The 12,943-nt window shown below is 44.5% G+C and overlaps 1 pseudogene; it reads right to left on the bottom strand.

Moving 5' to 3' along the window:
- Nucleotides 1–734: 734 nt before the first annotated feature.
- Nucleotides 735–854, bottom strand: LOC146077187 (5S ribosomal RNA; annotated as a pseudogene).
- Between the last annotated feature and the right edge of the window lie 12,089 nt (nucleotides 855–12,943).

Raw genomic sequence — 12,943 nt, 5'->3', positions numbered from 1 at the left:
CGGCTGCAGGAGCTTCAGAGAGGAGAGGAGGCGACCTTCTATGTTACTGCGCATGCGTCGGCCGGAGATGGTCAGACGGGGCTTCAGTATACAGCTCTTGTGAGCGAGTCTCTAAGATTCTTTTCTTGCTTGCGGCCATTTTCTTGGAGATTAGGCTGATCTCTGCTGATTCTCAGTGTGCCGTTTATTAAATACATAGGGAACAAAGAGGCAAATTAATAGATTGTTTGTGGACATATAAACTACTAAATAAACGGGTTGACTTAGTATAATGTTTATGGACATATAAACAATTAGATGGATAGGTAGACTTATTTAAATGAGGTTCGTTACGTGAGGTGATTCTGATGCTGATTAACAATGTAATAAGTTGATTAGTGCACCCAGTTATGATATAGCATACATTGGTGTGCAGAATAGTATACGAGTGCAAAGGGGGGTCATTTAGTTTGTGTCAGTTCGAACTAATATGTTCAAGGTGCTGGTGTGTTAAAGTGCTACAGTTAGAGTGCTAAAGTGCTTTTTGAAAACAGGCAGTATAGATTAACCTTAATTTGTTAATAATAATAATAATAATAAATATTGATTAAATAAATAATTAGAGTGCTACAATTAGAGTGCTAAAGTGCATTTTATTAGTAGTAAAGTGCATAATACAATCAATAGGTAATTCATATAAGATATATAAAATTTAGGTATATCATTCCCTCCATTGGTTGTCTGTCTTTCAATTATTACTACAGCACCAGGTTTTCCCAAGGGGTCTCCCATCTTGGTACTAGCCTGGCCCAACACTGCTTAGCTTCCAAGATCGGACGAGATTGGGCGTATCAACGTGTGGTTTGACTGTAGGTTATCATGACGACAATTGGAGTTTGGATATTGTTTGCCAGATATCAGTTTTAAAACAACTTTTTGAATAGTATTACGCACTTCATGAATAAAAGAAAGATTGTGTGGAAGAAAGATAAAAATTCAGTACATTCAAGATTGACCTTATAAAAACGGTGCTATTTCATAGCTGTCATTAAAACCCAGGGGATGTAGTGTGTTCAATTCAAAGATCCAGTACATCTCCCTCTGGGAAAGCTTGTTAGCTAGATCGCCACCTCTTGGTCCCAGTTTGACCCATTCGATGGCTTTAAATGTCATTCCTTCTGGATTCGCATTGTGCTGGGTTTCGAAGTGTTTGTATAGAGCATGATTGTCAATCTTGTTTTTAATGTTCCGACTATGTTCTTGAATTCGCAGTTTCAGAGGTCTTTTAGTCTTGCCCACGTATTTCAGGTGACATGGACATTCCAGAAGATATATTACCGATGAGGTGTTACAGTTCATAAAGTCTTTTATAACGTATTCCTTACTATCATTGTGGTTAGTGAATATTATATACACTTAACATCGGCACTCACCTTTCCTAGTTTTGGGGTGCCCTATGGCTTGTGACCACATTGTTTAAACAGACATTGGAGGGGCTCTGCACACACTAAATTAACTGATAATAAATAGTGGAGATTTGGTTCATGAATTGATCAATGCATTTAAGCCTGCAGCCCCCGTCAAGGGACCCCACTGTTCTGCAGGTCCTAACACTATCGCTGAAAATGGCTACAATACACATAGCTATCACATCAATGTTTGATTCCAGGCGTGCTATCTGGTCTGAGGCTCACAGCAGACTGTGCTTTTATAGGTGAGCAGCTACCAACACACCTGTCACTAATCATCTAGGGAAATGGCTAACATAAGCTATGGAATCTTAGTTAAAACATGGTGCATGAGAGAATGTGACCACAATAAGACTAATTAAAAAAATTAATCTAATAAATCTAAAATAGCATGCCTGGAATCAAACATTGATGTGATAGCTATGTGTATTGTAGCCATTTTGAGCAATAGTGGTAGGACCTGCAGAACAGTGGGGTCCCTTGACGGGGGCTGCAGGCTTAAATGCATTGATCAATTCATGAACCAAATCTCCACTATTTATTATCAGTTAATTTAGTGTGTGCAGAGCCCCTCCAATGTATGTGTATGTATGTATGTATGTATGTGTATATATATATATATATATATATATATATATATATATATATATATATATATATATATAGCGCCTCTAGTTCTTGCCCCGGGATCGCCGGCGCAGAGGCATTCCATATGACTGGGACGTGCGTGCGTCTCACACGCACACGCGTCCCAGATTCCGGACGACGTCTCTGGACGACTGGCTGATGGGCACAAAAAGAAGAAGAGTATGTCCTTATGTGGTGCACCTATGGGAACTTACACGAGTAAAATGTAACTTTTATTCTTATTTTTAAAAGAGCGAAATATAAGAACACACAAACATAACATAAAGTGTATTAAAATAACGGCGGCTCACTGTTTCCACACACAGTATTGCTTATTGTAATTTCAATTACAGGAGTGAATAGCCAACACTAATTATTAATGTAATCAATTTTTGTTAAAGTGTTCGAGTGGCTCAATTCCTCATATACATATGCACATGGAATTTAGATATACACATTCTCCTGTGTTTACAATTATGACACAATCTAGAATGGTTTTAACAGATAGCTCATTAGGTTCACAGAAATTTTTCTGAAGTCCACCTAGACTGTGTATCCTGGTACGAACCCACTTCAGGATAGATTCCGGGGGAATCTGCTAATAACTATCAATAATTGTTAACATAAGTCTTGATTCATTACAGAAATGATCCCATGTACAATTATATTCATACCATATCTCCCTACATATAGAGCTGGAATTGCTGTGTTTGGGGAGTGTGGTTTATAGCCACTAGGTAGATGCAAGCAGATTTTATTCAGAATCAATAGTGAACATAGGTGGGGAATCAACAGTATGGTGTCGACTTCAGGTGTCAATTATATTCATACCATATCTCCCTACATATAAAGCTAGAATTGCTATGTTTGGGGAGTGTGGTTTATAGCCACTAGGTAGATATAAGCAGATTTTATTCAGTAGTGAACATAAATGAACATAAATGAGTTCTAATATCGGCATTCAAATAGCAGGTATGTATTAACAGCGATTTTCTGGAATAATCGCCCTTAAATAGGGCTACTGAAGTGATGCTATTCAGGTAGCAAAAATCGCCTTCAGTGTTAACATGCAGTGTAACCCTGTACACAGGTAATTAGCGCAGGTGTTAGGGCAGGATAACAGTGAGAAGTCCTTCAACACTCTCCTGTATACTGCTATTGAAGACTTGTGAAAGTCACTGGTATAGCCAGTGAACATAGGTGAAGAATCGACAGTATGGTGTCGACTTCAAGTGTCAATTGTATTCATACCATGTCTCCCTACATGTGAAGTGATGGAACTGGTTCCCTTGTTGATGGAACTGGTTCCCTTGTTTTTATTGATAATGTGACTGCTGACAAAAGCAACAGGATAAATTCTGAAGTGTTTCAGGCAAATGCTTCAGAACTTATTGGACGGTGCTTCACAGTGCAGATGAGCAATGACCCAAAGAGGTGATTCTGGTTGGTTTGCAAAAGCAACATGGTTTTGTCCAGTAAAGAAATAGTTTGCTTTTGCAACCAACCAGAATCACCCCCAGAGACCATTGTAATTAGTACACTGTTCATCTGATTTGGATGTAAATACCCTCAAGATGAAAGTCTGCAGTTAAAGCACATCTTGTTTGGTTTATTTGGGTGTATAGAGCCCAAAATATGAAAATTGTGTTGATGTCCCAATATTTATGGACCTGACTGCATGCAGGTATTAGAGTGGGGGAAGGGTGGGGAAAGGGGGATCCGGGAAGGGATAGAACCTGAGCACAAGCGACACTGGAAGATTTAGGATAAAGTTTAATATCAAATCAAGTTCAAAGAATGAGTAATTACCACAGTAATTTTATTGTCAAACAACCAATTGTATGGTGTATGGTTGACGTGGCGGTGCTCCCCTGAGAGTAAGAGTCATGTACCGAGAATAAAGAAGGAAAAGTACTCTCTTTTGTTTGGGGGCACTCTTTTAAATTGTCAAAATATGTGTCAAGATTTTTTGAAAATAAAATTTAGCTTTTAATAATTCTATTAAAATAGTTTTGTCTCAGACAAACAACATTAAACATAGAAAATAAACAGTTGAGTGATACTAATAACTTTATAATATAAATTTGTATTCAACTGTTTGTAAAGACCGCATAGGTTGTCAGATAGGAGAACACAGTGATCAGACAGTACGGCTTGTATTTGAGTGTCAGCCTGTTTTTGAATCAAGGTTTACTGTGCCTATCTTTGTGGTGGGGAAGTCGGATTGCGAAGTATTTCACAATTATAAGGACCAGGCAGAAATTTGTTCTGCACTGGTGCAGTCCGGATATTTACAAATATATCATTTGCAGTATTGCTGAGTAGATATGTATTGTAGGTATGTCACTCTTTGCAATTACTGTTATTCATAGTGATTTAAAGATACAGAACTGTGGCTAGGTGCTATTTTGCGAGGGTAACCGCTACGACAGAGGGTGTCAAATATTTGTACAAGAAAAAGTGACACTCACAGTTGAAAAGATTGCGGAAGCTGCTGCTGAATCTCTCAACCGTCCTGGGCTGGTTATGGTTAAGGGGGGGCTCTATGCTGTCTTTTTTTGACTAACGCTTTTTTTTGGACAGAACCATGCACAGATCTCACTGATCTCTGCATGGTCCTGTCAAACTGAAAAAAGGGGGTTTAACCAGCGCTATCAATGAAAAACAACTATGTGAATCATAAAAATATTAACAGCATTTATTACACAATAAAACAATATATGATAACAGTTAATGAATGAAAAAGATAAAATTGGCAAGGTGGGTGAGTGGACCAAGGGTGATGTGGGAACCAATAATGTATAAACCTGCGTTGGTGCCACCTTGGACCTTTGGTTGCTGTACTGGAACACCACCTGCTCATTCATCTGATCGCCTGCCTTACCATCCGGCTATCCGCCTTCACCCTTTTGGATGCTTACATCACACCATCGGGACAATTGATCGCAGCACTGGTTGAGGTTTAAGATTGGTAGTGATCAACATTACCCAGGACCGATCCCTCCAGCGATACCCGGAAACCCATTTGCAATTGGACTACATCCCACCAGGACTTCCACCATTGGATCAGTGCAGGTTTATACATTATTGGTCCCCACACCACCCTTGGTCCACCCACCCACCTTGCCAATTTTATATTGTTCATTCATTAAATTTTATCATATATTGTTTTATATAATAAATGCTGTTAATATATTTATGATTCACATAGTTGTTTTTCATTGATAGCGCTGTTTAAACCCCCTTTTTCCAGTTTGACAGAACCATGCAGAGATCAGTGAGATCTGTGCATGGTTCTGTCCAAAAAAAAGCGTTAGTGAAAAAAAGACAGCATAAAGTCCCCCCTTAACCATAACCAGCCCTCATTAAACCAGTCTTGGATTCCAAAATACAGGGGACAAAATGTGTAGGGGTCCCCTGTATTTAAGAAACCAGCACCAGGCTCTTGGACTCGTCCTGGTTCCAAAAAATTGGGGATACCCATATTTTAGAACCAGCACCGGGCTCCAACAGCCAGCGGTGTCATGCCACACCCACAGGACACTTTTTATACAAGGTCCCCCAGCTATACCATGACCACTGTGGCTGATCAGTCCTGGAAGGGGTCCGCGGGAGAGTCAGAACCCCCCATTAAAGGGAGGACCCCAGTCCAGGGCTGAAGACCAGGGCTGTCCCCGGCATCCCAAGGCGGTGGACCCCAGGCTGATAAGTGTCCCACTCCGTGCATAGATCTAATGAGCAGGGACCCAGCGCAGTGCATATGTAATGAGCGGGACCCCAGTCCAGGGCTGAAGACCAGGGCTGTCCCCGGCATCCCAAGGCGGTGGACCCCAGGCTGATAAGTGTCCCACTCCGTGCATACAGTGTAGATCTAATGAGCAGGGACCCAGCGCAGTGCATATGTAATGAGCGGGACCTGCTCATTCAATATCCACTGCAATCAGTGGCGTAGCTATAGCTCCACAGCCCCCGCGGTGGCGGGGAGGTGCAGAGAACATGTGGGTGCCGGGGGTCTGCGGGGCTATAGCTCGCACTTACCCGCTGATGTTTGGTGCCCTGCCATCATGGTCCTGTGATATGCCAACGGCAGGGGTGTATGTTTTACCTTGAGTTGCTGGATACTCGTGGTTCCGCACCGATTCTTCTCCTCGTCGACTGCAGGGGCCGCGCCGCCCTAAAGACTCAAGCAAGGCGTTCAGCAGGTACAACTGTTTGCGTTTTATTAAATGCAGATATAACATTCAAGTTTAGCGTATACTAAATTGGCCACATTTCGGTAACAACCTATTTAGTTAATAACACTTTATAGCCGCCTAGCGGATTAATATTCCACAATGTCAATAGATTCTAGAAACCAATACGTACAAGTACGGGGTATTTAACGTTACTGGTGGCAGACGAATTATAACATATCACATGTCCTCCAATCAGCCAACGTTTCCTGGATGAGTAAGGGTAATCCAGTAAAGCAGGTTAAAGGAAAGTTGAGTCCCAGCACTTATCCATTTTCACCACAAGATGGCAGTATCTCCAAAGCTAGCAGTAATATGTAGTAATAGTGAGGATTTACACCTGTGGGGCTTTCCTGACTGACTTTCTCTGAGTGTCAATGAATTAAGATTAAATGGATCTTGTATCCATCCTCATGGAGTGGCAGGCGGGTCGCGGGTACAGGGGACCTGGTGGGTCTTTTTGGGAGTCCTCGAGGCACCAGCAATACATCAACGTTGGTGACAGGGAGTGGGTAGTGGGCTCCTAACAGTTAGCCCAAAGTCACGGTGGTGGCAGGGAGTGAAGCTTGGGGATCCAGCCTGGGGGCCCTTGCAGAGAAAGGTACCTGTTTGCTGGATCAAGGTGCAGGCTCCTGCCCGTCTCGACTGGTCCAACGGCCGTCCGTCAGGCAGGTGCTGGCTTCTTCTCTGTGCAGGGGCACTCTAGTGTGGGCGCTGCTGCTGCAGCGTTGCCACACTCAGATGCGCCGCTCCTGCTCTGGTCCCATCTTCTGCACGGCAGCGTCTCTCCCCGTCCTCCGCTTCTCCACGCCGTTCTCAGTTCTCTCTGGTGGGTCGCGGGGTCGGCGGGGGTCACGCGCCTCGTGCGTCGCGTCTCTGTGGCGTGTCACTCGGGGTCGGCGGGGGTCGCGCGCTCATGCGCCACGTCTCTGCTCCCGGCCGGTGTCTCGGGGTCGGCGGGGGTCACGCGGTCTTCACCGCGCCGCCGCTCCGTCCCTATCTTCCCTTCTCAGCTCCTCACTCCACGCTCTCGTGGCTCCACCCCGTCCTTCTCCAGGAACTTCCTCCTCTCCTTCCGCTCTGCCCCTATACGTCCCCCAGAGCTGTCAGTCAGCCTGGGGACGCCCCTTCGCGCCCTTACTGAACGGGGGATTAACCCCTAAAGTCCCGCTGCTGGGACTTCTGGAAAAGTCTGGGGTGCCACAGTCCCATCTCTCCCGGTGCCGGCTCCTGCTGCTATAATGAAAACAGACACTTAGAAAATGGCTGCCCCCATACTGCAGACAGTTTTCTGTCTGCAGTATGGGGGCAGCCATTTTCTAAGAGTCCGTTTTCATTATAGCAGCAGGAGCCGGCGCCGGGAGAGATGGGACCCTGACCGCAGATGCGGCCGGGCAGGTACGCCGAGGGGAGGGAGGGCGCCGAGGGGAGGGAGGGGAGGGGGGCGCAGAAAAATCTGCGGCGGGGGGGCGAGAATGAGGTAGTTACGCCACTGACTGCAATGGGTCCCCGCTCATTAGATATGTACAGGGTGGGACCGGCTCAGTGTTCACTACTGCATGGGTTGCCTGTCAGTTAAGCCAGCGGCACCCACCAGAGACCCCGCTGGCGCCGCTCCCCCAAGCCGCCGCAGGGTCTGCCACATATGTAGCTACGCCACTGCTTGCAGCGGGATTAGTATAAAGTCACAGATTCAAGACCAGCAAAAAGACAGATGTTTCTGTATGTGATGCAAATTTCGATTGTTTTTGCTTCATCATTTATATTGTATTTTTATATATTTCAGCTGACAAACATTTATAACAGCACATTTCAGAATTTCAAGAATGTAACTGTGACAGGTTTTAGGTAAGTTAACTAAAGGAAAATTGAAATATCATCCCTGGAAAAATTATACAGTATATACATATGCACAGTATTATTTATGGGCCTAATATCCCTTGGCTCTTTCATGCTGTTTATTTTGTCTAGTAACTGATTCTTATGCCGAATCAGTATATTTTCTTGAATTGTGTCTGTGTGGGATACGGTCATTTGGTCTACAACAAGAAGGTTGACAAGCATTGGGTTGACACCATTAGGTCGACATGCAGAAAGGTCGACATGGGTCTAGGTCAACATGGGCCAAGGTCGACGTGTCTAGGTGTTGAAATGGATTAGTTCGACAGGGTCATTAGGTCGACACAAGCATTAGGTCGGCATGGGCAAGCTCAAAATGTCGACAGTCAAAAAGCCGACATGGGGTTTTTCACTGCTTTTTGAGACGACATGTGCCGACAGGCGATATTTCATGCCCTGCCATCCACTACGGTGTGGTGGGAGAATAAAATAGTGTGCCGAGCATAGCAAGGCACCGATACCGAAGCATGGCGAGTGCAGCGAGCCATACAAAGGGACGCGGTGCACTTTAACCTGTGTCCGTGTCGACTGTGTCGACATTCGGGTAAAAAAACTGTGAAAAACCCCATGTTCACCTTTTGGTATTCAGGTAAATTATAGATACCGAGTGTCTGACATACCTACTTGGATGCTGTCACCGATATAATCCTCCACCATTCTTTCAATGGTGAAAGCATATGTAGTGACAGTAGACATGTCAGTAATTGTAGGCAGCTCCTTCAGTCTGGACCAGATGTCCCAACTTGTTCCTGACTGCTCTGCATCACTGCTATGAAAAATATATTTTTTTCCTTGCAGCCCCATTTGCATGTGAAAATTAAGGAGGAGCTGTTGCCATGTCACGTTCTGCTTGAGACGACATTTTTCTTACCAGCACCTCTGCAGACTTGTGTCCATCGGAAACTGAGATACAATGTATGTTTTAAACCTAGGATCAAGCACGGTGGCCAAAATTTTGTTTTCTGATTTCAACATATTGACCACCCAATCCTGGCAAAGAGAATGAAGGGCTCCATCCACAAGTCCCACATACTTAGCAGAATCACTCCATTTTAGCTCCTCCTTCACTTTATCCAACTGCTTCTACAAAAGCCTGATGAGTGGAATGACCTGACTCAAGCTGGCAGTGTCTGAACTGACTTCAAGTGTGGCAAATTCGAAGGATTGGAGAATCTTCTACAACATGGAAATTAATCTCCCCTGAGCTTGAGTCTGGTGCATTCCCCCTCCTTTGCCTAGGTCATAGGTGGATGTATAGGCTTGAATTGCATTTTGCTGCTCCTCCATCCTCTAAAGCATATAGAGGGTAGAAATTCAACTTGTTACTACCTCTTGCCTCAGGAGATGTCAGGGCAGATTCAAGAGGGTTGGCTGGTGCTCCAGTCTTCTGACTGCTATCATTCTTCATCTTCCTTGCAAAGGACTGTTGGACAGTCAATTGCTTAGTTAAAGTAGTAGAAGTGGTCTCTGATTTCCACTCTGGGATGATGATTGACTGCCAGCAGCAATAGCAGCAGTGACAGCAGTAGGCGTAGCACTCCAGTATCCTCTGGAGGAATCCCAGATAGGCGGAGAATCAGTCATGCCAATGACATGGCCTGTAGGACTACTTTTGATTCTGAAGGAGGAGGAAATTGACGATGAGGGGGTTGGTGGTGTGGATTGTAGGCGCTTGGATAATACAAGAAAAAGGGATTTAGATGGACTGCTTACACTCTTGACTTATGAATGTGCTGCAGGTGATGTTTAAGGGAGGATGTTCCAAGGTGGTTAGCATCCTTACACCTACTTGTTATGCTTTCACCAAGACTACATGTGGCAAGGCAGTTGTTGTCCAGATTTTCGATATAAATAATTCCAGACCAAATATTGGATATTTGGACTTTTTCATCCCACAGCCAATGACTGTCTCCACCTGTGCCTTATTAAAACAAACCACATTACCATCAGAAACCTCATCATCAACTTCCTCCTCAGCGTCAGCTACACCAAAATCCTCTTCATCCTGGTGTACTGCTAGTGACATCCTCAATCTCAATGTCAACAACTGGACTTGGTGCTCCTCTCAGTGGTTGCAGAAGGCAAGAAAATGGTGGAAGGAGCCTCCTCTTCCCACACAGTGTTGGAAAGGTGAGGCCTAGATATTGCAACCGTGGACACACTTGAACTCTCCTTGGGGATTAGTGATCTCTGTGCTTTAACAAGCATGAGTAGGGCTTCCAATTTCATGAAAAAGTTGAACCGCTGCTCATGAACATGAGCTTTTCCTTGTCACTTCGTGCTGTGAATGGCATATTGCCAATTTTACGTTTCTCCTCAGATAATGAAAAAATTTTTTTGTTAATTATTGTAAAATTTAGCTTTTTGGATTTCACATGCTCTCTATGACACTGGGCAGATGATGTTGAAGGGCTTGCACCATTAATGTCATGACTGGTGACAGCAGCTTTAGCACTAGAAAGTGGCTCCTATTCTTTCAATATTTTTCCCTCCAAATCTTTATCCTGCATTTCACACTCACACAGTTGCAGCACAAAATTATTTGGCAGACAGTGGCAGCGCCCAATTATAGGGCGGGCATTGGCAGCACCCAGTTATAGGGCAGACGGTGGCAGTATCCAATTATAGGGCAAACAGTGGCAGCACCTAATAATAGGCCCAAACAGTGATGGCACCCAATAATAGGATAGACAGTGGCAGCACAAAAAATATTTGGCAAACAGTGACAGCCCCAATTATAGGGCAGACAGTGGCAGCACACAAAAAATATTTGGCAGGCAGTGGCAGCACCCAATTATAGGGAAGACAGAGGCAGCACAAAATAATTTGGCAGACAGGGGCAGAATCCAGTTATTGGGCAGATAGTGGCTGCACCCAGTTATAGGGCAGACAGTAGAAGCACTCGAATTATAGAGCAGACATAGGCAGCACCCACTTATAGAGCAGACAGTGGCAGCACCCAGTTATAGGGCAGACAGTGGCAGCACCCAGTTATAGGGCAGACAGTGGCAGCACTATGTTAGAGGGCAGACAGTGGCAGCACTGTGTTAGAGGGCAGACAGTGGCAGCACTATGTTAGAGGGCAGACAGTGGCAGCACTGTGTTAGAGGGCAGACAGTGGCAGCACTGTGTTAGAGGGCAGACAGTGGCAGCACTATGTTATAGGGCAGACAGTGGCAGCACTATGTTATAGGGCAGACAGTGGCAGCACTATGTTATAGGGCAGACAGTGGCAGCACTATGTTATAGGGCAGACAGTGGCAGCACTATGTTATAGGGCAGACAGTGGCAGCACTATGTTATAGGGCAGACAGTGGCAGCACTATGTTATAGGGCAGACAGTGGCAGCACTATGTTATAGGGCAGACAGTGGCAGCACTATGTTATTGGGCAGACAGTGGCAGCACTATGTTAGAGGGCAGATAGTGGCAGCACCCAGTTATAGAGCTGATAGTGGCAGCACCAGTTATAGGGCAGACAGTGGAAGCACACAATAATATGTCCGACAGTGGCAGCAACAAAAATTATTTGGCAGACAGTAGAAGCACCCAATTATAGGGCAGACAGTGGCAGCACCCAGTTATAGGGCAGACAGTAGCTGCACCCAGTTATATGGCAGACGGGCAGCATGCAATTATATGGCAGACAGGGTACCCCTGAATTGATAGAACAGAGCAGACCGGACACCCTAGAGTAATACAGCGGACACAGCAAGGAACTACCCAGTGCCACCACCCACAGACAGACAGAGGTCCGTTTCCACCAACAGTCTCCTCTGCTGAAGTGAAGATGGCACCAATTAGCGGGGACTTATTTAGGATCCAAATCCCATGAAAATCCAACAGCAGGATGATGACGTTTTGCCTTCTGGGATCCATGTCTGGTGAGAAAACTGAAGCTGGACTCGGATCTCAGCTTTGATCGTGACATTCAGGGGGGATTGTTCCAATTACTTTCTGCCTCCATAGTTTAATTCAGTAGAAAACTCATAAACTGGACAAATGTCCTAATTGCAGACCCGTTGTTAGACCAGGCTTCTTGCATCTGTCCTCAGTCCTCAGTACAGAAGGAGGATCAAGCCATCTTTACTAATGTGGAGGACCTTTTACTGATGGCTTGCATGCCATCTGTTGTGGGTGCTAACCTTAAGATATTGATGCACCAGTTGTAATTTGATATTTGGCTCTTAAACTTTCGGAAGTCACAGTTTGTTCTGACTCTGTTTTCCGGTCAACACACAAGATCTTTACAGTTCATGCCATTTTGAAGAGGGTTGTAAAGAGGTCTAGATGGCAATTTCCATTGGAAAAAAATATATTAAATATCAAAATCTCTATAAATTTGCATGGACAAGATGGACTCAACATTTAACATGGTGCAATTTGCTCTGTTCCACTCTCAGGTATTTCCGAGTGAAGTCTTATCCAAGTGGAACTGATTTTTGCTCTAAATTTATTTGTCTCTGCAGTGGTGGCTGTTTACTCCTTACTTTGACAAATGCCCTTCTTCTCAGAATGAGCCATAGACTTTTCTCACAAAAGGCACCAGCCTCAGGGTGTGGAATGCAGTAACACTGCACATAGCCTTTGAGAGTCAATGGTTAAAGCATGGCTTCTCGTCAATATTTGCAAGCTTTGAGTGGTCTTCCTAGCTCTGGTACAGGCTCATATTCTCTTCCATGGGGCTCCCAATCCAAATTTAATCAGACACAGTTACATACATAAATCTTCAAGGTGG

This window comes from Crinia signifera, chromosome 4 (assembly GCF_055691185.1).
Source record: "Crinia signifera chromosome 4, ASM5569118v1, whole genome shotgun sequence".
Taxonomy (NCBI): Eukaryota; Metazoa; Chordata; class Amphibia; order Anura; family Myobatrachidae; genus Crinia; species Crinia signifera.
Note: the sequence above shows the minus strand (reverse complement) of the source record. Positions and strands in the feature narration are given on the sequence as shown.